Here is a 22,118-nt window from a genome sequence, read left to right on the forward strand (position 1 = left end):
ATAGGCGGATGTCAGAACCCTGATTCGTGTAAAACATGATGCTCTAAAGCAGGGTTTCTCAACCTTGGCATCTTGACATTTGGATCGGATACATCTTTACTGTGGAGAGCTGTCCTGTGCTTTGCAGGGTGTGTAGCAGCATCTCTGGTCTGTCCCCACTAGATGCCAGCAGAACCCCTTAGTGTGACCACTAGAAAGGTCCCAGACTTAGCCAAATCTGCCCTGGGGGCAAAATTACCTCTGATTGCCCTGGCTGGTTGGCTTAGAGGTAGAGTGTTGGCCTGGTGTGTGGATGTCCTGGGTTTGATTCCTGGTCAGGGCACACAGGAGAGGTGACCATCTGCTTCTCCCCTTCTCCCTCCCCCCCACTCTCTCTCTTCATCTCCCGCAGCCATGGCTCAATTGATTCGAGCACATCAGCCCTGGGTGCTGAGGATGGCTCTGTGGAGCCTCTACCTCAGGTGTTAAAAATAGGTCGATTGTGAGCATGACCCTAGATGGGCAGAGCGTCGGCCCCAGACAGGGGTTGCCAGGTGAATTCTGGTCTGGGCACAAGTGGGAGTCTGTCTTTCTGTCTCCCCTCCTCTAACTTAAAAAAGAAGAAAAAAAAATCACCTCCGATTAAGAATCACTGATTTAAAGCTATCAATTTCTATGTTCAGTCTTACAGCTACTCCATCTCTAGTGATTCTCCAAGACTCTTTTAAGTACTCCTCACTCCCCAAAGAGTACAGGCCAGCGTGTCCTTGAAGGCCAATAGACGGCTGCCCGGCGTGGTGTCTGGATGAAGCAGGTGGCTGGTGTCACCTGCATTGCTGCAGCCTGGCAAGGGGCTCGGCCCATTGCACTCTGGGTGCCTTCACTCTGAGGGAAAGGCGCCCTTTGTCTCCGGCCACGGAGCCATCATCTGCCATCTGACTTAAATATACGTGCACCCTCCTTTGTCCTTCCCTTCCCTCTTCACCTCACGTCCTCACTTTGCTGCTTCCAGTTCTGTTTTACAGCCCCCTCCTTGCATCTTGGCACACACCTGTCAAATCCTTGCTGGTTCGGCCTGAGAACTGCCCAGCGCACAGGCAGTGAGGCCCTGGCCCTCAGCGATCACACACACTCAGGCTGATAGCAGGGAGGCAGCCGGGCTGGTGGCTTAGGGTGAGGGAGGGAGACCCCACAGCCTCCTGCCTCATTCTGAAACGCTGGGGAGGGGGGTGGACTGAGCCGTGGGTGGCAGCAGCTCCTCCTCATGGCCGGAGGTCCCCTGCCACAAAGCCCACCTCCTTCCTGGTGTGGGTCCAGCACTTTAAGGTGGGGGCTGGGAAGACAGGGGGTGGGGGGTGGGGGGGAAGGAAGAGGGAGAAAAGGAGAGAGGGACATAGTAGCCAATCTGAATCACTATTTTAGCACCTCAACCTTCCCCCTAACAAACAGCCTTACTCCAAAGTGCTGCTTGGGCCACAGAGCTGGGACGTGGAGTGTGAAACAGAGCAGGGTCAGGCGCCTGCCTGTGTGACCCAGGCTGTGGCCTGCTGGACGCGTAGCACCTGCCTCTCTAACTGCGACGACAGGCCTGTGAAGTGCGCACACGGCATGGACACTGATGATCGTAACGGAAAGGGAGGGATGTATGCAAGAACTGCCGTTCTGTTTGGGGAGTAGAAACGCCCCTCTTCAGGAGAAATGACTGGAGGGGGCACTTGGAGGGACGGGGAAGAGCCTTTCGGTGACGTGGCCTGAGGCCTGGGCGCCTGGGGGAGCAGCTCATGTGCGGCGCCCCCAGCTGCGTGGTGGGACCTGTGGAGAAGGGGACGGGCACCAGGAGAGCGGCCCAGGCACAGCTGGGAGGCCGTGGTAAGGGCGCCGCGGGCTGGCACAAAGCCCTGGGGAGAATGCGGGTCAGACCTGTTCTCTGGGGGGGTGGGACCCCGGGGCCAGTGAAGAGGCACTCCCCGAAACCACACACTTCCTTACATTCCATAGCAAAGTAACCCGTATGGGAATATAAAGAAGCATGTGGCCTTGGGAAGCAGTCTCGGCCCCGGCTCCGACCACCGGGCAGTCCAGACGCGGCTACAGCCGGTGTCTCAGATGCAGGCCATCGCACCCCTCTCCTCCTCGAGGTGGGGACCGCTCAGAGCGCAGGACCACTCGGACCTTGTCTCCTCCGTCCCCTCACTGTCCCCGAACCATCCTGGAGCATACCTGTGGTGAGGCATGGCTGGGCTTTTTGGGGACCCTGTTCCTCCTCAGCTTGTTTGTTCAGAAATAAACAGCACCCAAGTTTCACTGGCTTATTTTGGTGCCGTTATAACCTTTGTTATGAGAATTAATCAATTTAATAGCCGCTGCTTTATACATTTCAACATGATTCTTTTTTTTTTTTTTTAATGTTTGGATTCCCATGAAGGGAAAATTAAAAAAAAATAAATAAATAAAAAAGAAAGAAGAGAGCGAGGGAACCCCACAGAGAAATATTCTGCCCTTGCACAGAGAACAAACCCCACTTAGAAACGCAGCCGGGCCCTCCTGGGTCTCCGCCTGTAAGGCCGGCCGCGCACGTGTGCTGAAGCCTGCAGCTGCCGGGCGGCATTCCAGGCGCGATTGTTCATTGTGGGAAGGGTTTTGTGTTCGGCTTCTGCTCCCCCGAGCCTGTCACCTGCCCCGCAAGCTGTGAGGCCGGAGCCACGGGAGAATGAGGGACACGGGCAGCTGTCGAGCCGCTCAGGGCCTGGACAGGCCACCCTGGCAGGGCAACCCCGCTGTCAGCTTCACGACCTCTGATTCCCTACCAGGAAGCGGACGGAGCGTGACAAGGGCTTAATGAAACCTAATGGTAAAAGTAATTAGAAGAAGAGTGAAATTTTTTTTCAAGTTTACATTCTATGTCTGGGGTCATTTTGGGGGCTTTGCATAGACAAGCCCCTTAAATTCACCACTCTAGAAAGTAGCCATTGTTTTTATCTGGTTTTACAGATGAGGGTCACAGAAACGAAGAGGTTTTCTTACATGTGAATAGTAATCCTTCAAAAAAAACCAAACCGAATCAGGTTGGAGGGTCAGTTTTGGATCAGCCCGCAGCGACAGGCTTAGAGTGGAAGAGATGAGAAGGAAGGAAGGGAAGAGAGCGTGTGGGGTGTGGGCTCTGACACTCGCCCTTCTGCAGCTGTGCACGTGGGGTGCTGCTGAGGTCACGGCTTAGAAACCATTCTTTTCTCGAGAATGCAGGGAATGTCCTTGGCCCTCCAGTCAAAACCCGACTTTAAATCCTCCAATAGCTCATTTAATCCAACTCAATTGCTACATATAAGCTTCTCTGAAACCACGGTTCTCCTGATTGCCAAGTGCAAGCTTCCAGGCGGTGAGAGTGTGGGGCTGCTTTTCCTCCCCCGCCCGTGGGGGCTGTGATGGATCAGAAGCAGAGGCGGAGGTGGAGCAGAGGCAGCTGCGCCACGGGGAAGACGTGGCTGGACCTCGGGGAAAGTGAGAGCGTCCTCTCTCTTCCAGGGAACCCTGCAGGAAACTTAAGAGCTGGGGAAAGCTTCATTGTAACTGGTTAAATGTGTCAGATCAAGATCTCCAAAATGTTTTTGGCATGTGAGTTCCAGATGTGAGAGTTTGCATAGAAGGGAGAGACCACCAGGTTTTTGGTCCAGAGTACTAGGAAGGGCCAGCTTTGAGACACTTGCCATTTTGAGCCAGCTGAGGTCCAGAAGGTGATTAACTCATGTAAGAATACAGAAGAAATAGTATGAGAGAGAAAGTATTGTGATATAACCAAGATAGCACTAACCATCCCGGGATACTCTTCCCAGATTTGGGTGAGAATGCTTTTGTCTTTTATCAAACCCAACCTCTCATGGTCAAAAGTTTACTTAAAACTTTGCTTCAGCCTGACCTGTGGTGGCGCAGTGGATAAAGCGTCGACCTGGAAATGCTGAGGTCGCCGGTTCGAAACCCTGGGCTTGCCTGGTCAAGGCACATATGGGAGTTGATGCTTCCTGCTCCTCCCCCTTCTCTCTCTCTGCCTCTCTCTCCTCTCCCTCTCTCTCTCCTTTCTAAAAAAATGAATAAATTAAAAAAAAAAACTTTGCTTCAAAATCTGCGGGGAAATAAAAACAACAATGAAAAACTTTTAATAACCAATTACTTGATTGCTTTTGAGTCTCCTCCTCCTTTTTCTGGTCATCTAACTTAAGATGCCAGGAAGGAAATTCATGGAACAGATTAGAAAATAGAATAAGAGGTAGGCTGAAAAAACAATAGAAAAGAAAGAACCACAACAAAACCAAAGCATTTCAGGCCAGGTGTAAGTGAAAGGAAACATCTAGGATGGGAAATATAAAGACATGTTGATACTCTGGTTTCTCTTCAGATCGCATAAATCTTTTGCCTTTTAAACATAGATTCCTCTCCGTTTTATACAGGACAAAGGACATTCATATGGCCATTGGATGTAGGTTTCCTCAGATTATTTATTCTGTTTCTCATTCACCCAAATCTTCTGAATTTGGCAGGTGGGTTAATAGAAAGAACGGGGAGGTATGATGTGTCTGTCACCCGGACACTCGTGTGTTGTATGATATTGGCAAAATTACCACCTTTCTATCCCTCAGTCCTGTAGCGGTTGTGTAACTGCATCTGCCCACCACAGGATGGGTGGGTTGCAGATTAATGTGATAACTTGTGGGAGAATCGTGTGTTTCTTAGGAGAAGAGGCTGCTGGCAATACAAGATGTCACTCAACAGTTATTGAGAACAAGATTCATTTTCCCCTCTCTCTGCCCTGTAATCAATTTTTCAAAAGCCTTAATTTATAAACTGTGCTTTTTCTTATTCCTGAGAAGCAAGTACCATTTTATTAATAGAGCATTCAGAACTTAAGTATAATAGCAGTAAAGGTACCATCACAAACATAAACAGCCAGCATCATTCTTTTCCTCGTTTCGTCACTGAGCAGGACAGGATTTGAACATAAATGACTCAGACACAATATTACAGAGAAGTGAGGATGGTGCATACTCATGAATGGTCCTCAGAAAGACTCTTTCATTAGGGGAAAGTCAAGGATGGGGTAAGACAGGGGGAAGTCTGAATTATAGGCTAACATAATATCATCTTCAAGGTTATTGGCAGCAGAGGGGTGCAGGGAGGAAGAGCATGGCTTAGGCATCTGTGCACCCTGACTGTGTGACCTTGAGCTAGCTACTTAACCTCTTTGAGCCTCAGTTTCCTCATCTATAAAGTGGGAATAATAACGCTTACTCAACAGGCGGTTTCAATGAGATAGATTTATGTAAGGTGCTGTAAATACAGTATTAAAAGTCTAATAAATGGTCTCTGTTATCACTATTAGTTAATATAAATATATATTTAATATTAATTTATATTAATACAGCCACTGAATGTACTCACTGCATGGAAGTCCTTAAATTTGATCTGCTTTAATGAATTTGTTTCACCTGACAATTGTTATATAAGGGGTGGTTCTAAGATATTTGGAAAAGTTTAGATTGTATAAAAAATTTTTTTCACATTTAAAAAAACACTTATTACTATTTTAATATGCTTGAAAAGGAATTGTACAGAAAAGGGATTCATCAATATTGTTTCTGCCAAGAATCATTAAAGGTTCTGAATATCCAAAGCCCTGTCTCATTTTCAGGACCTCTGTGAAAAGATATATATGGGCAGATACTCAGACCGTCTCTTTATGGACCACGAGGCTTCTGCTTCTGATGACGGATCTGACCGTGGTTAGCCAGCCCTCTGCTGGAGGAGGAGAGGAAACCAGGACTCCCCGCAGGAAGCTCACTTGTGTTCTTGTGTTTGCCGTCTGAATTTCTATCTATTCGAGGCATCGTAGGTCTCCTAGTTCCTTTTCTACTCCCCCCCCCCCCCCACCCCCATCAGGCTTGGAAGTTTAAAACAATCAATAATGGTTTCATACAATGCGACCAGAATCACATACTCTTCTGGGGATTAGGATCCAGCTAATGTCTGCAGGAGGAGCGGCCAACACAGAGGTATCCGCCCCCAGATCTAAGCGTGGGTGACCTTATGCTCTGTCATCTCTGCTGGTGCTCCTGGTGGTTGCCCATAAAACCGGAGGCTATTCTGGAGTTCACCAGATAAAGGCCAAATTATTCGGGGCTTACCATCCTCTGGCCAGGGAGGTAGGAAATAAAGCAGAGGCTCCTCCTTTTAAGGCAAGCTTGGGGTAGTATGTTGGGATAGGACCTTCTTTTTCCTAAGGCTCAGCCAGAACATCTTGCTATTTATAGAGGACTGGCCAGTTCTGAAGGTTGATTCAATCATAGGCAGGAGTCCCGTTTTCACTTCCCAGGAGCGGTAGAGAGCAAGGCCAGCTCCCTGAGCCCTGCATTCTGCCCCCAGGCTCAGAAGAGGGGAGTACCAGTGGCATTTAACCCTCACTGATGTCCTCACCCGCCCCTCTTCAGGGCTGGAGAGCTGGAGCTGGGACTCTTAGGGAGGAAGGGGCCGGGAGAGCTGGAGCTGGGACTCCTAGGGAGGAAGGGGCAGGGAGATGGAGCCTACACGATACTAAGCCGTGGACTTATTGACACGTCCAGCAATTCTGTGAAGGACATTTTATTACACAGGATGAAACCGTCTCCAGCAGGTGAAGTAATTTAGAGACAGAGTGGTTGAGAAATTCACGCAATCACACGGCCAGTGTATGGCTTCCAGCATCTCTCTAACACAAAACTCACATCCATTCTAATACCCAGAGTTTCCCGAACTCGTCTGATCCTTAGCACCACGCTTATATAAAACCCCTCTCCCCTAGCTGCACTCCGGAGCCAAACCGTGCCACGGAAATCTCCACGGGTTGGCCTGGTAGCCATATTGTTAACAAGCACTCCCAGCTGATTTCTATGTTCAGCAAATTTGGAGGAAAAAAAAAAAAAAGCAGCTCTAGGAGAGTCGCTGTCAAACTTGAGAGAACATTAGACTCAGAAGGGAGCTTGTTAAAATGCAGATGCTCCGCCTTGCTCTAAAAGATCTGAAATAAGCCACCTGGTCCAAGGCCCAGGAACCCGCATTTTTGCGACCACTCCCGATTTATCCTGTTTCCAGTGAGCAGAGCACTTTGAAGTACATGGATCTAACATTAAACCCGACAGAGAGGTATGGATGCTCGAGCAATGAGATCAATACTGGAAAATACTCATTTTACAGCAGTCGAAGGGAAATTATTTAGTTTGGATTAAAAGAAGAATTTCAGCAAACATGGTGACAAATGGTTGGGAACGGTGATGCCTCTTCACACATGAACAGTGAGCATGCCAGTAACGGATAGGGGCGTGGGCACTCTTGTCCACACCTGACCCCTAATGTCTTATCTCTGCCATGTCCCGGGTACTCAGCCCCCCCCTCCATCATGTCCCTTGTCCCATCATCACTGGTAAACATGACTCCTTTTAAGGCTCAGTTCGAAAGACGCTTTCTCCACAAAGCGTCCTCCCAGGAGGAGCTCTTCCTCCTCTTAGTTCCTCTTGTCTGCACCTGTACCCGGGCGCGTGTCACAGCTCACCTTGCTGTGCGATGCCTTGTGTTCCTGCCTGGAATGCATGCAGCTCGTCTGGTGAGGGCTGGGGCCCCGACAGCTTCAGTTTTGATTTCTCACACCACCCATTGCCTTAGTGAAGGCCTTCCGTGCGGTGAGGGTGAAGCAGAGAAAGCCACCACCGCCACACTTCAAGGGCACTTACTGTGTGCCAGCACTGTTCTCAGTGCCGTTACAAGGAACCTGTATGTGACAGTCTTTTTATTTTTTACAGGTGAAGGACACAGGCCCTGAGAGGTTGTTGTCTGTGGAAAGGTTTCCTTTAGAAGCTGTAGCCATGTAGATAGCCAGAGTCCCCCGTGTAAGGACACCTGAGCTCCGTGGGTTAAGGAAACAGCACCTAATGCTGCTCGTCTGGGGGACTACACTCTGAGAACTCTAGTTCAGGGGTCCTGACGCTCCACAGCTCAAGGGCAAGGAACAGGCCCTCGCATTCTGAGCTTCCTAATACGTAATGAGAAGGCGAGGAAGCGGAGCGAAGCCAGATGGGAGCCAGGAAGGTGGCTCTTCAAGGGGGAGGCTGGAGGGGCTTTCACCAGTGAGGATGCCGACAGACAGGCTACGCTCCACACACGGGGAACCCTGGCTGTGAAGTTTCTAAGAGTTGTACACTACTGGGAATCACGCTGTTGGCTTCCAATTCCTTTTTTTTTCTTTTTAATTTTTATTTATTGATTTTAGAGAGAGGAAAAGAGTGAGAGGGAAGGAGAGGGGGAGGGAGGGGAGAGAGAGAGAGAGAGAGAGAGAGAGAGAGAGAAACATTGATCTATTTCCTGACCAGCAAACTTTGCATATCAGGACGTTGCTCTAACCAACCAAGCTATCCAGCTAGGAAGGCTTCCATTTCTTACCAATAAACCTTTAGTGGGGTTTGGTAAAAAGTGGATGTTTACTGAAAAGTGAATGTTTTTCTTAAGAAGATAGCCCAGCAGAGGATCTACTGACTCATACAACCTCCTGTCATATTTGCAGAGGGATCATATTGATAATATAAGATAACATAATAATATGGAATAATAATAAAGTTCTTTAGCTCTGAAATCTCTCTCTCTCTTTTTAGTGGACCTATGAAATTGAGTGAGAATTAAGCATTGCTTAAGGTCCAGAGAACAAGTCAGAGACTCTGGCGCTTGTCCTAGTTTTCTAAAGAAATAAATACATTGCTAGTGAACTTAGTTTCTTTGTGTTTTGTTTCTTTTTAAAGATGTAACACTTCATATTGTCTTAGTTGGGACATCTGTGGGGTTAGCTGAAAAAAAAAATTCCTATTCAATGATTGCATATTAGAAATAAATTGCTTTGAAGAAAATTTCAGCGTGCCTTCAACATATTTTACCAAGGCCCTGGAAGGGCAAGCCCCAAGGTCAAGGTCATCTGCTGTCAAATTCTCATCCACCACTCCTTACACCCTAGCTCTTCTTTAGGTAATCGCCCAGCCCGGACCTAGGCTGACTCTGCAAGATCTCTGCCAGGAGCTGCTTTTGTTAGGAGTTGTCCACCCCTACCCTTCCCCTCTGCCTTTGCTCCCAGCCCCAGCGCACAGAAACAAGTCCATTGCCAACACGAGCCCACAAGTCATTCTCACGGGCTGAAAACACGGGCAGCGCAGCCAAATGGATCAGGGTTCTAGTGGGTCCCGCCTGACCTGTGCAGGACGTGGAGTTCCACCTGCTCCCACAGACACCGCTGCGCTGGCTCCAGATGACAGAAGCCGCTCCCCTGCAGGGCTACCCCCAAAAATTCACAAAGAAAGACAGATGGGCAAGGCAGGAACAGCCAGAGGACAATTAGAGGAGACAGCAGCATGGAGGCGCGGCTGCGTGCTTACCTGGGGAAAAGTTGCTGGCGTCTTCCTCCTGCGAGTGCTCCTCCCTGGGGGGCGGCAGCCCGCCGAGGTGCTGAGAGCAGGGAGTGCCCGCGTTATTATTGTTTTTCAGAGCTGGCACTGTTGCCTGGCATTTCTGTGCCTTCCTGTCAGAATTCTCTCAAGGAAACGGCAGCTGGTGAGCTCAGAAATGTCAGTCAGCATCTTGGCCTAGTTTGGGGCCTTGAAGATTTTTACAGAAAGTTAAAAAGGTTTCTGGGCCAGTGTCTCCTTAGGGTTTTCCCTCTCCTGCTTCTCACCTTTCCTATCTCCTTCTCTCCTTCCTTCCTTCCTTCCTTCCTTCCTTCCTTCCTTCCTTCCTTCTTTCTTTTTTGTCACTTTAACCTCAGTCACTAGTTACTTAACTCGCCTGCCTTTGTCTTTCTGATGGTCCCCTCTTGGGAACTCTCTTCCCAGCTCAGCTGAACTGCCTGGTGATTTTCTAAGCATTTAACTAGCGCTTGTGCGCTTACAACTTATTTTGTCTCCTTGCCTGTTCCCGTTTCCTTTTCCCCTCCTCTCCTGCCATTCTGATCGTTTTCGTCGCTCTCCTTCTGCTCACACAGAAAAATCAGCTGTCTTTCCCTCCTGGGCATCCCCCGTCTCCATAGTCCTTCCTCTCTCCCTAGTTGTCTTTCATTCCTCGACTTCCGGCATTTGCCCTGGCTTTACCTCTCACGGGGTCCCGTCTGGCTGTGACCTAGCTGCTAGACAGACAGCTGCGGGTCTGCCCTCCTCTCTGCCCACTGCTCGGGCAGTCTCGCTCTGCCTCCCCATGGCCCGGCCCTCTGAAGGCGAGCCTCCTCCTTTTTGTACTCTGCGGCCCTGTGCCCACACCCAGCACGCCCTCCCACCTGTCTGTGTCTTTTAAGGGCCTTGGTCATGTCCATGCCTTCTGTCCACCTCAATCACCGCAGTGACGGGCCTCTGCAAGCTGTTAAATTACACCTCTTCAGCTGTCTCCTTGCAAGGGGAGATGGCCTTTGCCGAATCCTGTTTCAGATAGGCAAATCGATACGAATGCTTCCGTTTCTGGAATGTACTGAAACAATGCACGCGTTATTTTTTAAAGAGTAAGGGCGTTAATTTTTATATTTTTTAGGACACTGGGTTTCTTTTAGGTCATGTCAATATAGACCACCTCCATGACAGCCCTTTTAGCTCATCTCTAACATGTTCTGCCCATTTTTTAATGGGACGGTGGTTGTGGCGGAGTTATGGAAAACATGGCTAGTTTGGGACTTGACTAGATAGATGCTTAATAATATATATTTAGCGAGTGCCTGCCAAATTGTGGTGTACCATATCAAGCCCTGGAAATACAAAGAAGAGACTATGTTCCGTGCCTTGAGACACTTAGACAGGTTTTTGGGAGGATAGGACCTGTATCTGGAAAAAAATATACAAAAAATTGATAGTACAGAAAATAATCACTTTTGGTATTCAGAAGCAGGGATTAATAAGTGATGGACCAGACAATAAAAGCTTCATGGAGGACGCTGGGTTTCAGCTGGGTCCTAGAGAGGGAGAGTTCACATACCTGGACAGGTGAGGGAAGGGCTTTTCCAGACGGGAGAACGGCTTGAGCAAAGACAGAAGCAGGGATGTGCAGAGTGTTCAGGGAGTACTAACTGATCTGTGGCTGGATTCACTGCTTGGTGAAAGTGTCAGCCTGGAAGGCTATGGACACAAAGCCGCCATGTTGAGAACATAGACTCATCGCAGGAGACATCAGTTTTGAAAAAAGAGTCACATTAACACATAACAATATAGAGTTATAATGTCTATATCTTAAAAAAATATGAATTTGGCTTCTTTGATAATTATCACCTGAAAAATTATGGTCTGAAATTTGTTGCTTCTGAATATAGAGAAATAAACATTTCTGTGCAGTTGTCAATGTTAAAATTCTTTTTCTTATTGAATTCTGGCATTGGTGACTGAGGGTATGCTGTTGTGAGTGTAGAAAACCGCTGGTCTGATTCAGGCACCGTCTGTCTCCAGTCCTGTCTCCTGTATGCAGCCGCCTCACACAGGAGTGAACACCGACCTGCCCCTCTGCTGACGGCTCAGATCCCAGTTGGGGTGGATTAAGCATTTGTTACAGGTCTATCTACACTTCACCGTGTCATTATACTGCTCTAAAATTTATTTTACAGACTCCTAGAGGCTAGAGGTCAAGTTTATACTCATTTTGGCACTTTTCTTTTCTTTTTGTCTCCAGAGTAATATAAAGCATACAGCGGGCTCCTAATGAGTGTTTGTGAAGTCACAATGGAAGGGGGTTTGTGCAACCTCGACAATACAATTTCAACCTACCAGCTCTCCTACTGATAGGAAGATAAGCATCTTTATAATGTTGTATCAATCTTGTAGTTCTTCTGAGATTTAGGGTCAAAGGAGGGAAGTGACCTTAATTTGTGGCTTATCTGTATTTCGGGTTATACTTTACATTCTCTCTCTCTCTCTCTTTTTTTTTTTAAGTGAGAGGAAGGGAGACAGCGAGACAGACTTCCACATGCGCCCCAGCTGGGATTCACCCAATAACCCCCTTGTCTGGGGCTTATGCTGGAATCAACTGAGACATTTCTGGCACCTGAGGCTGACACTCAGAACAACTGACATATTCTCAGCGCCCGGGGCCTACTCTTGAACCAGTTGAGTCACTGGTTATGGGAGGGGAAGAGGGAGAGAAGGGGGAGAGGGAGGGAGAGAAGCAGATGGTTGCTGCTTTTGTGTGCCCTGACCAGGAGATCCACACGCAGGGCTGATGCTCTATCCACTGAGCCAACTGGCCAGGGCCCTTCCATTTTCAAGCCAGATTTTCTTGTGGGCCTCGAAGACTGTTTGGGGTAGGTAAGCCACAGAGGTATTGAGATTTGAATTTGGAAGATGAGCCATCAGAGGCACAGAGGGGACTCACTGAGGGCTACATGGCTAGGGATCACAAAAGCTGAGAGGAAATTCAAGTTTTAGGATGCCCAATTAGTTCCTTTTCTGTTTTTTAACCTTGGCACATTTTAGACAAAGAGTTCTGATTTCCTTGATGAGGAGCTACGTTTGTTTCCCCTGAAGTCTTGTGCAGACCAGGTGGGTTTTGAGTGAAGTAGAGTGGAAGTGAGGAGTGGGGGGGGGGGTCTTCTCCTGAGATCCTTCCTAAGGAGGTGCTTTTTCTCCAGAAGCCAGGGCAAGGGGGGGACTTAGAGCTGTTCTGAGCAAGGGTATCTCAAGACTGAGCTTCAGAATCATCTCACTTGGTTAATTCATTTAATATGCGAGGAGGCCAAGGTCCAAGTCAGCCAAGAGACTTGTCTTTGGTCACAGACCCTGTGTCTCCTGGCCCCCAGCTCAGTGCTCTTTGTATCACATTCTAATTGCCTTCGATTTGGTAAAGAGCCCCTCAAAGAGATGCTGGGGCAGGGCAGTGGTGGCGAAGGGGATACTCAGGCCGACTTAGCCAGGGCTGCAGGCTACCTCTGAGAGCCCTCCCACAGAAGCTGGGGCTGGGGTCGGGGGAATCCCTCAACTATGGAAGGAATGCAGAAGACAGACTGTTCATGTTAAACTAAGGCTTAATGCTTTGTAGTGGGCTCTGCTACCAAATTTCCTAAGGGTGATAATAATAATAATGAAATCATGGAGTGATAATAATAAATCCTTTGAGATGCTGCCAGAACTACACATTGCAGGCTTTAGACGCCAATGGGCAGCTGCTTGGCTAAATGTGGCCCCCAGTTGTCAAGGAGAGACCCACCCCATACAGGAGAAACAAATACACAAGGATGTGCAGGGCACACACAGAACACACACAGAGCAGAGCCACTTGGAGGTGAAAGTTTCATTTAAATCCCATCTTCCACCACCCTTAAGGAGCTAGCAATTTGGAAATGTGCTCAATACATCAAGTTTGATTGCAAGGTACTCATGGCCCCATGAGCTGGCTTGCATGGATCAGAGATCATATAAGTATCCTATGTACCAGTTGATGATATTCTTTTTAGCCAAATGGTTGACAGTTGTCAGCATTGTGAAACAGGATGCCAATGAAGGTAGTGTTAACTGTTTCATTCCCAAGATGGTAGAAACATTGCTACCTCCTGTGTGATTGCCAGAAATCACTGATTCTCACCTCAGTTTCCTCATCTAGAAACTAGAGGTAATGATTCCTAAACTTCCTCCTTTAGGAGTTATGTTGGAAGGATTAAATGAAGGGGCTTACTTGCTATGACACATCCCAAGGTGGTCTGGTTTATTTTAGTCGTATTTGAGTGAGTACACAGTAAGTGGTGTTAAAGGTAATGGATGATTTATTTTCATTCGGCAGTAGATGGAGTTGACTGGGGCAAAGGTTGCTTTGAGGCCTTTGTCCATATATGTATATGTTCATTTTCAGGGGAAACCGTCTAGTCTAGTCTTCTCATTCTGTAGTGAGGAAACAGAGTCCTGGGAGGTAAAACGGAAGTCGTTCCTGGACTGATTATCAGAGCGAGAAGCAGAACCCGAGCCCAGAGCTTTGGCTCCTGTTTATAATGTGGACAGATTCTGCCAGGTTTGTTCTGAAGGTCAAATGGGTCCAGATGAGATAATGACTATGAGATTTATCTGTCAGTGGAAAAATGCCACCTAAATAGAAGGTGGTATTTTAATGAAATGTGTCCCCCAAATACCGTTATCACAGAGAACTACCCTTGACCCTCAGTGAAGGCAGCAACGTGCGGCTGCGGACACCAGCTGTTCCCAGGAGGTTTTCCCAGCTGCTGCTCAGGCCAGCTCTGTGGTGGAGGAGCCCAGGACTGGGGACTCTGAGAACGCAGATTCCATGTAGGACTGAGCCAAAGCAGGTCAAAGGCAGAACAGTTGAAGCTGTTTGGGAAACAGGTGGGAACAATGGAAAATTCATTTGGGTAAATGTGTGCTTAGATCAACACAAAAGTCATCCCAGTTGCTTGGTTTGAGAATATAGTGCATGTAGGATTTAGAGGCTTCTTTACTCCCTCCCTCCCTCCCTTCTTCCCTCCTGCCCTCCTTCCCTCCCTTTTTTCCTCTTCTTCCTTCCTTCCTTCCTTCCTTCCTTTCCTCCCTCCCTCCCTACCCTCTTCCCTCCTGCCCTCCTTCCTTCCTTTTTTTCCTCTTCTTCCTTCCTTCCTTCCTTCCTTCCTTCCTTCCTTCCTTCCTTCCTTCCTTCCTTCCTTCCTTCCTTCCTTCCTTCCTTCCTTCCTTCCTTCCTTCCTTCCCCCTCCTCCTCCTTCTATTCTCTCTCTCTCCCTCTCCTCCTCTATTCCTTTTCTTGTTTTCTTTTTTATTTTATTTTTAAAGATTTTATTTACTGACTTTACAGAGTGGAGGAAGTGAGAAGTATCAACTCATAGTTGCTTCACTTTAGTTGTTCATTGATTGCTTGTTGCTTGTCGTATGTGCCTTTTCTGGGCAAGTCCAGGGTTTCAAACTGGCGACCTCCGTGTTCCAGGTCCTTGTTCTATCTGCTTGCTGGGCCATCACAGGCCAGGCTCTTGTTTTTTTTTTTTTTAAATTAACATTTGAACTGGTTCAGAATTTAAAAGAAACTACAAAAGTGATTTAACTTCTTTAGGTTGTATTAAATGAAAGTTGATTACCAGCCATGTGGTTTTTCTTCCTGTTCTATAACAAGGAGATGTGATTTGAATGCACACCCACAGAGAAATAGTTGAAGGTAAGGGAAACTACCTTTTCTCAGTCTCCTGGCCTGGTCAGCTCCAGGCTTTCATGCACATTTTCTCATTTAATCCCCACAAAACTGCTCTTAATCCCAGCAGGTACTAAACTCCTTAGTGTCAGGGTTGTCTTTTTTGTTTTTATAATAGTTTGTGACAGCTTTCTGCATTTAGATTCTTTTATAAAATATAGCCTATGTTTTTTGTCTGTGCACCATCATAATTTTGGAAAAGGACATATTTCCTAACACATTTAAACATTTATATTTGGGTTTTTAAATTATAATTATTTGAAAGATAGTTTTTGGTATATTATATACATTGGCATTTTAAGTTAAACTATTATGTCCTTTTTTTCTAGATGTATTTAATAAAATCTAATCCAGAGTAATTTGACGCTTGTCGTCTTTCATTAAGGGAATATGGAAGTACCTGACCGGTGATGCTGCAGTGGATTGAGCATTGGCCTGGGACGCTGAGGGCCCCGGGTTGGAAACCCCGAGGTCCCCAGTTGGAACATGGGCTTGCCAGCTGGGGCGAGGGCTCACGCCTGAGCCCCCAGTCAAGGCACATATGAAGCAATCAGTAAACAATTGAAGTGAAGCCACTAGGAGCTGATGCTTCTCATCTCTCTCCCTTCCTGTCTCTCTCTCTCTCTAAAAATAATATAAAACAAAATAAAAATGTGGAAAACTAGGAAAAATCCAAAGAAATACAAAGTCAAGCTCTTCTAAACAGTTGGGATTTTGTAATAATGTTCCTTTTTATTTGGAATGTGTGGTGCTCCCATTTTATTTCTCACAAAAAACTTTGATCCTAATGAGTGCATTATGTTTGAAAGTTTTATTTATTGCCCTATCAAATTTTGCTACAACAAAGAAATGTACGAAGAGGGATATTAAATTTAAGATAAAAGCTTTCTAGTTAAAAATTAAAATAAAAATTGCACTTTTTTGTGACTACAAGCTAAGTTTTAAAATTTTTTGAATTGAATTATTATTGCAATTATTACTAGTACCCATTTACTCAAAATAGCTAAATATGTTGCAAATAATAATTATTAGACATAAAAATTAACATTTACTAGAAACATATCTGACCTATGGTGGCTCAGTGGATAGAGCATCGATTTGGAACGCTGAGGTTGCCGGTTCAAAACCCTGGGCTTGCCCAGTCAAGGCACATACAACAAGCATGCAAAGCAATGAACAACTAAAGTGAAGCAACTAGGAGTTGATACTTTTGCCCCCTGTCCCTCTCTCTCCTCTCTCTGTAAAATCAGTAAATAAAATCTTAAAAAAGTTGAGATGATGCTTCCTGCTCCTTCCTGCCTTTCTCTCTAAAAAAAAAATCAATAAAGAAAAATCTCAACATAAAAAATATTCCTTATGAAACTGATAGGACTTTTAAAACTTTTTCATGAGTTCATACATCCACGGACGGATATCGCTAATTGTTAGGGTGGAGGTTTGGCACCAACCCTCTTCTTTTATCCATTTATAGATATGACCACTGAGAGCACTTGTTCACATAAATAAGAAGATGGGAATGGAAGGAATTTGATGATGGCAATTTCTCAAAATTCTTTGATCCACATCTGAATTTTATGCCAGGAATTATATAGTACTCTATTATCAAAATTATTATTAATGATCTGTGACTCTCAGATTTCATGGCCTCAGTGAAGAAAGTATTTATCATCTTCAATTAAACAACGTGATGAGATTCTTCTGCAATTTTGGTGAAAGCTAAGAAATGGGGACTACACGACTTGCAGAAGAGCTTGTTACCAGTTGTGAGAGTATTTTGATGGGAGAGGCAATCTGCCCTGGGCCTGAGTGTTTCTACACATTCTTGCTGAGTATGCCGAGAATGCAAGGCTCTGGGTGCTTTTTATCTGCGCCATTTCTCAGAGCGGCAAGCGTCCTTGAGATGAAGTAATCTCTCTCCCCAGACAAAGACCAGGCTTCTGCTTGCTATAAGAGCATTGCATCCCCCAAGATTAGTGTGTACAAGCCCACAGTGTACGTGGCACCTATATACGTCCATACCTCTACCTGCATTCTCCCCATAGGCCTTGGAGGACATAGGGAACCATTGCAAACCCGTATCATGTTCATGCTTCTCGCCGTGCCAGCGTGCCAGGACTAACAAAGGTCATGGTCTCTGACCTACAGGCTTCATGTCTTTTGCCTGCATCCATGAAACCTTAACAGATTAAGGTGAGAGTATTTTGATGGGAGAGGCAATCTGCCCTGGGCCTGAGTGTTCCTACACATTCTTGCTGAGTATGCTGAGAATGCAAGATCTTAATCTTAACAGATTAAGATCTAATAAACCTTAATAGTTTATTAGATCTTAAATAGGGTAAAATTTCAGATCCTTCACAGAACATGACATATTTATGTTTTTAATTTCTGGGAAGAATACCAAGAAGGCATTATCACTATGGCTCACTGAATGACTATTAATTGTAGCGATTGGTCTTCCACATGGAGGCCCTTGTTTACTATATAATACAAGTGAAGTGTTGAAAAAATCTAAGTATTGTTCATCTCAAGACATCCACCCTTGTCAATAAGATATTTTTGAAATATATATACTTTGCGAATTTTACATTTTACTTTAAATATATAGTCATCAAAAATTTGGAATTGTAGCTATAGTTCACTCATTTTTTTGGGAGTGTCTGCCGTTATAACCTGATTGGCAAAACCAGTCTTCCTACTGAAACCAATCAGCCAAAATAAACATATTCAATACCATGTACCTGCTTTTATTTTTTCAGTCCAAACAAGCATGTTATGATGACTTTCTGAGACATCCCATTTTATTTCTGAATGCAGCCACAAATGGGCATTACCTTGAACATCTCAGAAAAATGGAATCTAGTGCCCCTTACTTCATAACAGTCTCCATCTTAAAGACAGACTCAATCTTTTAGCAACTCAAGCTTGTTCATGAGTCAAACAGGATTTTAATTAAGGTTCAAAGCATAAGTCCTGTGCCTACGCATGACAACAGCTCCATAGATAGACATTCTTATTCACTCTCTCTAAGCAGAGCCCAATCAACACACACACACACAGAAAAATTAAAAATCACTTTCCTCATTATAAAACTAGAAAAGTCTTTGAATCCTATAATTTTTAACAGTAATTGTATTTCCAGTGCTATAATGGTATATATAAATTACTAATTGGGAATGGTTGGAAATACCCCTGCATTTACCAATCCATGAGGCAAATATTTTGTCCATTAACCACAATCTGCTGAGTGACCCTTCAGTGAAGTGCAAGGATGTCCGACTAGAGAATCAGTTTAATTGCAGGAATGCTGTTTCCTAAGCTCCTGACCCACATGTTCACCTGCCTGCGGAATACCCTCAGCTTCCAGGAGACTTCTCAGAGCCACTCCGGAGTGTTTGCTTGGGGCTGGGGTGGGACAGAAAAGGGGTCAGGAGCCCAATGGCTACTTCATAGGATTTGGGGCTGAATTCCTTCAAGTTAAGGCTCACACCATTATGGCAGGGTGCTAAGTGAAGAGAATGTATATCATTCTCAGAGCGCATGAAATTTGAGAGTCACAGATTCTGTAGCATTCAATGCAGTGGCATATAAAACGGTGAGATAAGTCTTCTCCGGTAGAAAATACCCAAGGGCACTAAGCCATGCACACGGGGACTCAACTGGAGGGAGCACCTGGCTGGCTGGCTGCCTTTCATGTTTTTTGTTCACAACCCAAAATCTTTTCTTTCTTTATTTACTATTTTTTAAAGATTTTATTCATTTTATAGAGGAGAGAGAGAAAGAGAGAGAGAGAGAGAGAGAGAGAAAAGGGGAGGATCAGGAAGTATCAACTCCCATATGTGCCTTGACCAGGGAAGCCAGGGTTTTGAACTGGTGACCTCTAGCATTTCCAGGTTGACGCTTTATCCACTGTGCCACCACAGGTCAGGCTCAACAAGAAATCTACTTTATTCTAAACATTAAGTTGGATTCCATTGTTTTGAATTATGTTTTCTTTCAGTAATGGAGTGATAGTCTCACATATCACTAATTCCATCAGAGAGACTTATCACACAAGTATAAATATAAACCACATTTCTATGTATGTATGTAAGCATTTCATTACTATTTAATGTATGTATGTACGATGGATAGAAATGGTTTGGAGAGTGGTTCAGCCAGAGGGGGTATGTAATTATATTGCACTCCAAGTGGTGTAACATCAGTTTTTTGGTCTGCAGCACCCGAAGAAGTGTCAGTCACACCTAGCAGAGGCCGTCAGTAGCTGGTGCACTTATATGTGAATAAATAAACACCTCCCTGAGGATTCTCAGAAACTTTGACATATTTGGGGGAGAATTGTAGGAAGCGAAACTCCTGCTGAGCCCTTGGGTGAGGGCAGGTATCATGACATTTGAGTTAATGACACCTCATTTGTCACCACATTCCAATGTATGAGAGAGTCCAGTGGAAACTCAGGTTATCTAGCAAAACCTTAGCGCATTTTGAGCAACAACTAGCAATCTTCTCCCTTTCTTCCCTATCAGCTGCCTCTGGATCCCTACCTCCTGCGTCCTCCCTCTTTCCAAAAAAGGCCTGGCTTTTATTTTTATTTTCTGTATTTTTCTGAAGTGAGACACAGGGAGGCAGAGAGACAGACTCCTGCATGCACTTGACCAGGATCCACCCAGCATGCCCACTACGGGGCGATGCTCTGCCCATCTGAGGTCGTGCTCCATTGCAATGGAAGCCATTCTAGCACCTAAGGCGGAGGCCACAGAGTCATCCTCAAAAATCAAACCCGGGACATCCACACGCTGGGCTGACGTTCTACCGCTGAGTCAACTGGCCAGGGCCAAGGCCTGGCTTTTTTTTTTTATTTTATTTTATGATTCTGGTTGAAGTAAGTCTTTATTGATTTTTTTTCCCCAAAGCAAAAACTGGAATCTCCCATCTGAGCCCTGTGATGGACTAGCCAAGACAGATTCCTGGGTCTCCTGGGAATCACTTGAAGAAGAAAAGAGAGGGTGGTCCTCACAGTGGTGACTGGAGAATGCTGAGTGCAAGCTGCTGGCTCCTCTTTACCCACAGAAACCAGCACTCCCACCTGTTCCCCAGCTTAACCCTGCCCTCCGCGCCCAACTCTGGCAAGCTGCCTAGTTAATGTTTAAAACAAAACCTGTTGCACAGAACAAAATCCCCCATAGCACAAAAAACCTTCACGCCAAAACCCTCGGAAATCTCTCCTGGGCAGAAAATGCTACATATTCATCTCAAATAATATTCGATGAGATAGCATTTCAGCTTCTCAGGGAAGAATATTATTAGCATTTATTAGGTTGGGAAAAAAGAAGGTTCTGATGACGAGCCTAGAATTTTAGGGCAAGGTGAAGGGACACTGAGATTAGTGGACTCTGGACACCAATGTGGTCAGGAGAGGGTCTTGAGTTTTTTGAGCCCGAACCAGCCCGTGGTTGGCCATGAGGCAGGTCTACAGGACAGCTGGGTGTTCAGTGGAAGAGTCAGTCAGAGTGGTTTCTGAGAGGACCATTCTCTCAGCTTTTTGTGTGTGTGTGATAAGGCAATCATTAGCCAGCCCTAACTGCATGGAAGAATGTTTTGGAATTTTGATTAAAGGCGGTTAATGTGGGCAACAAGAGAAGAGAACCAAGTAAATGTTTGACATTCAGCCTGTGATCTGGAGGAGAGGAGGTGATGGAGAGCTCTACTGAAATAAACAGTGTTTAACTTTGAACTGTTTGAGAAGAATAAAAGAAGAGATAATAGGAGTGTCCACACTCCCTCTTCCCCAGCGTGGGGTAGCCCTAGCCGACCACTCATGGCCATCCTCCCTTCCCCACTCTGCCAGAAGTCTAGAGGTGGTCCTTTTTGGGTTTAGGAATGTCTGGGGTAGATAAAGGGTTGACCCCACAGGTAGACAAATGAATAGTGACTGTAGGACTTTTCCCTCTATGGTCACGTTCCTACGTAGGCAGCATCTAGAGAGTGGATAGGCAAGGTTTTTGTGCCCAAGTTAACTGATGGCTAAAATAGAAATCCCATGCTTTGTTCATGGATGTTTCTTAACTGATTAGAACTGTGTTTGTGAAATGAATGCTCTTCTCTTAGATGGGATGGACATAGCCCTGGACATGTGGGGCTCACATAGTAGTTGCTTCTCCAGGGCTTTGCTCCTGTACCTTCCAGGCTATGTCTCTCATGCCCCTTATCTTAGCCTTTTCCCAGTAAAAAATTAACTAGAAGTTGATTCTACCTCTTCTTCTAACTGATAACATTCCTGCCTCATATATTACAAAGTTATCTAATAAAATCTGGAAGACATTCAGGGTGTGTTTAGGTTTAGTGTTGCAACCATTAAACTAGTCCTCGAGGAAAAAAAATAGCTTATATATGATAGAGAAATACAAAGATAAATTTAAAAGACAGATTACCGATTGCGGTAAAATATTTGCAACATATTAGCAAAGGGGTAAAATATCCATAATATATAAAAAGCTCCTACAAGTAAATAAGAACCACAATGTAAAAACAGGCAATGATTTTTGATCTCAGTCAGTTCCCAGCAGAAAACAATGGCTTACTCAAAAATTTCAGTGAAGAAGAGTTCAATGGAGGGACTATTTCACAGAGGTGAGGCCAGGGTTGAGGACAAATAAAGGTCCTACAAAGTCAGAGAGCCATTACCATCCTAGGTCTGGAGGCACAGCGGAAGGAATGTCTTCTTGGAATTTGGACAGAGCTGGAGTCCTGCATGGGGGTCCTTCCCTCTTGGATCTGAGCCTGAGTGATTCAGAACTGGTGAAAAGCAGGGCATAGAAATATGGGGTTTGGATCTGGGACGGGGGAGGTGGCGAGCAGAAAATAACCAGGACAGTCATAAATAAGAATTCACAGTTTAAAAATACCTAGTAAACGTTTGTTTTATTTAAAACTTGAGTTCACTAATG

The sequence above is a fragment of the Saccopteryx leptura genome, chromosome 1 (assembly GCF_036850995.1).
Source record: "Saccopteryx leptura isolate mSacLep1 chromosome 1, mSacLep1_pri_phased_curated, whole genome shotgun sequence".
In the NCBI taxonomy this organism is placed as follows: domain Eukaryota; kingdom Metazoa; phylum Chordata; class Mammalia; order Chiroptera; family Emballonuridae; genus Saccopteryx; species Saccopteryx leptura.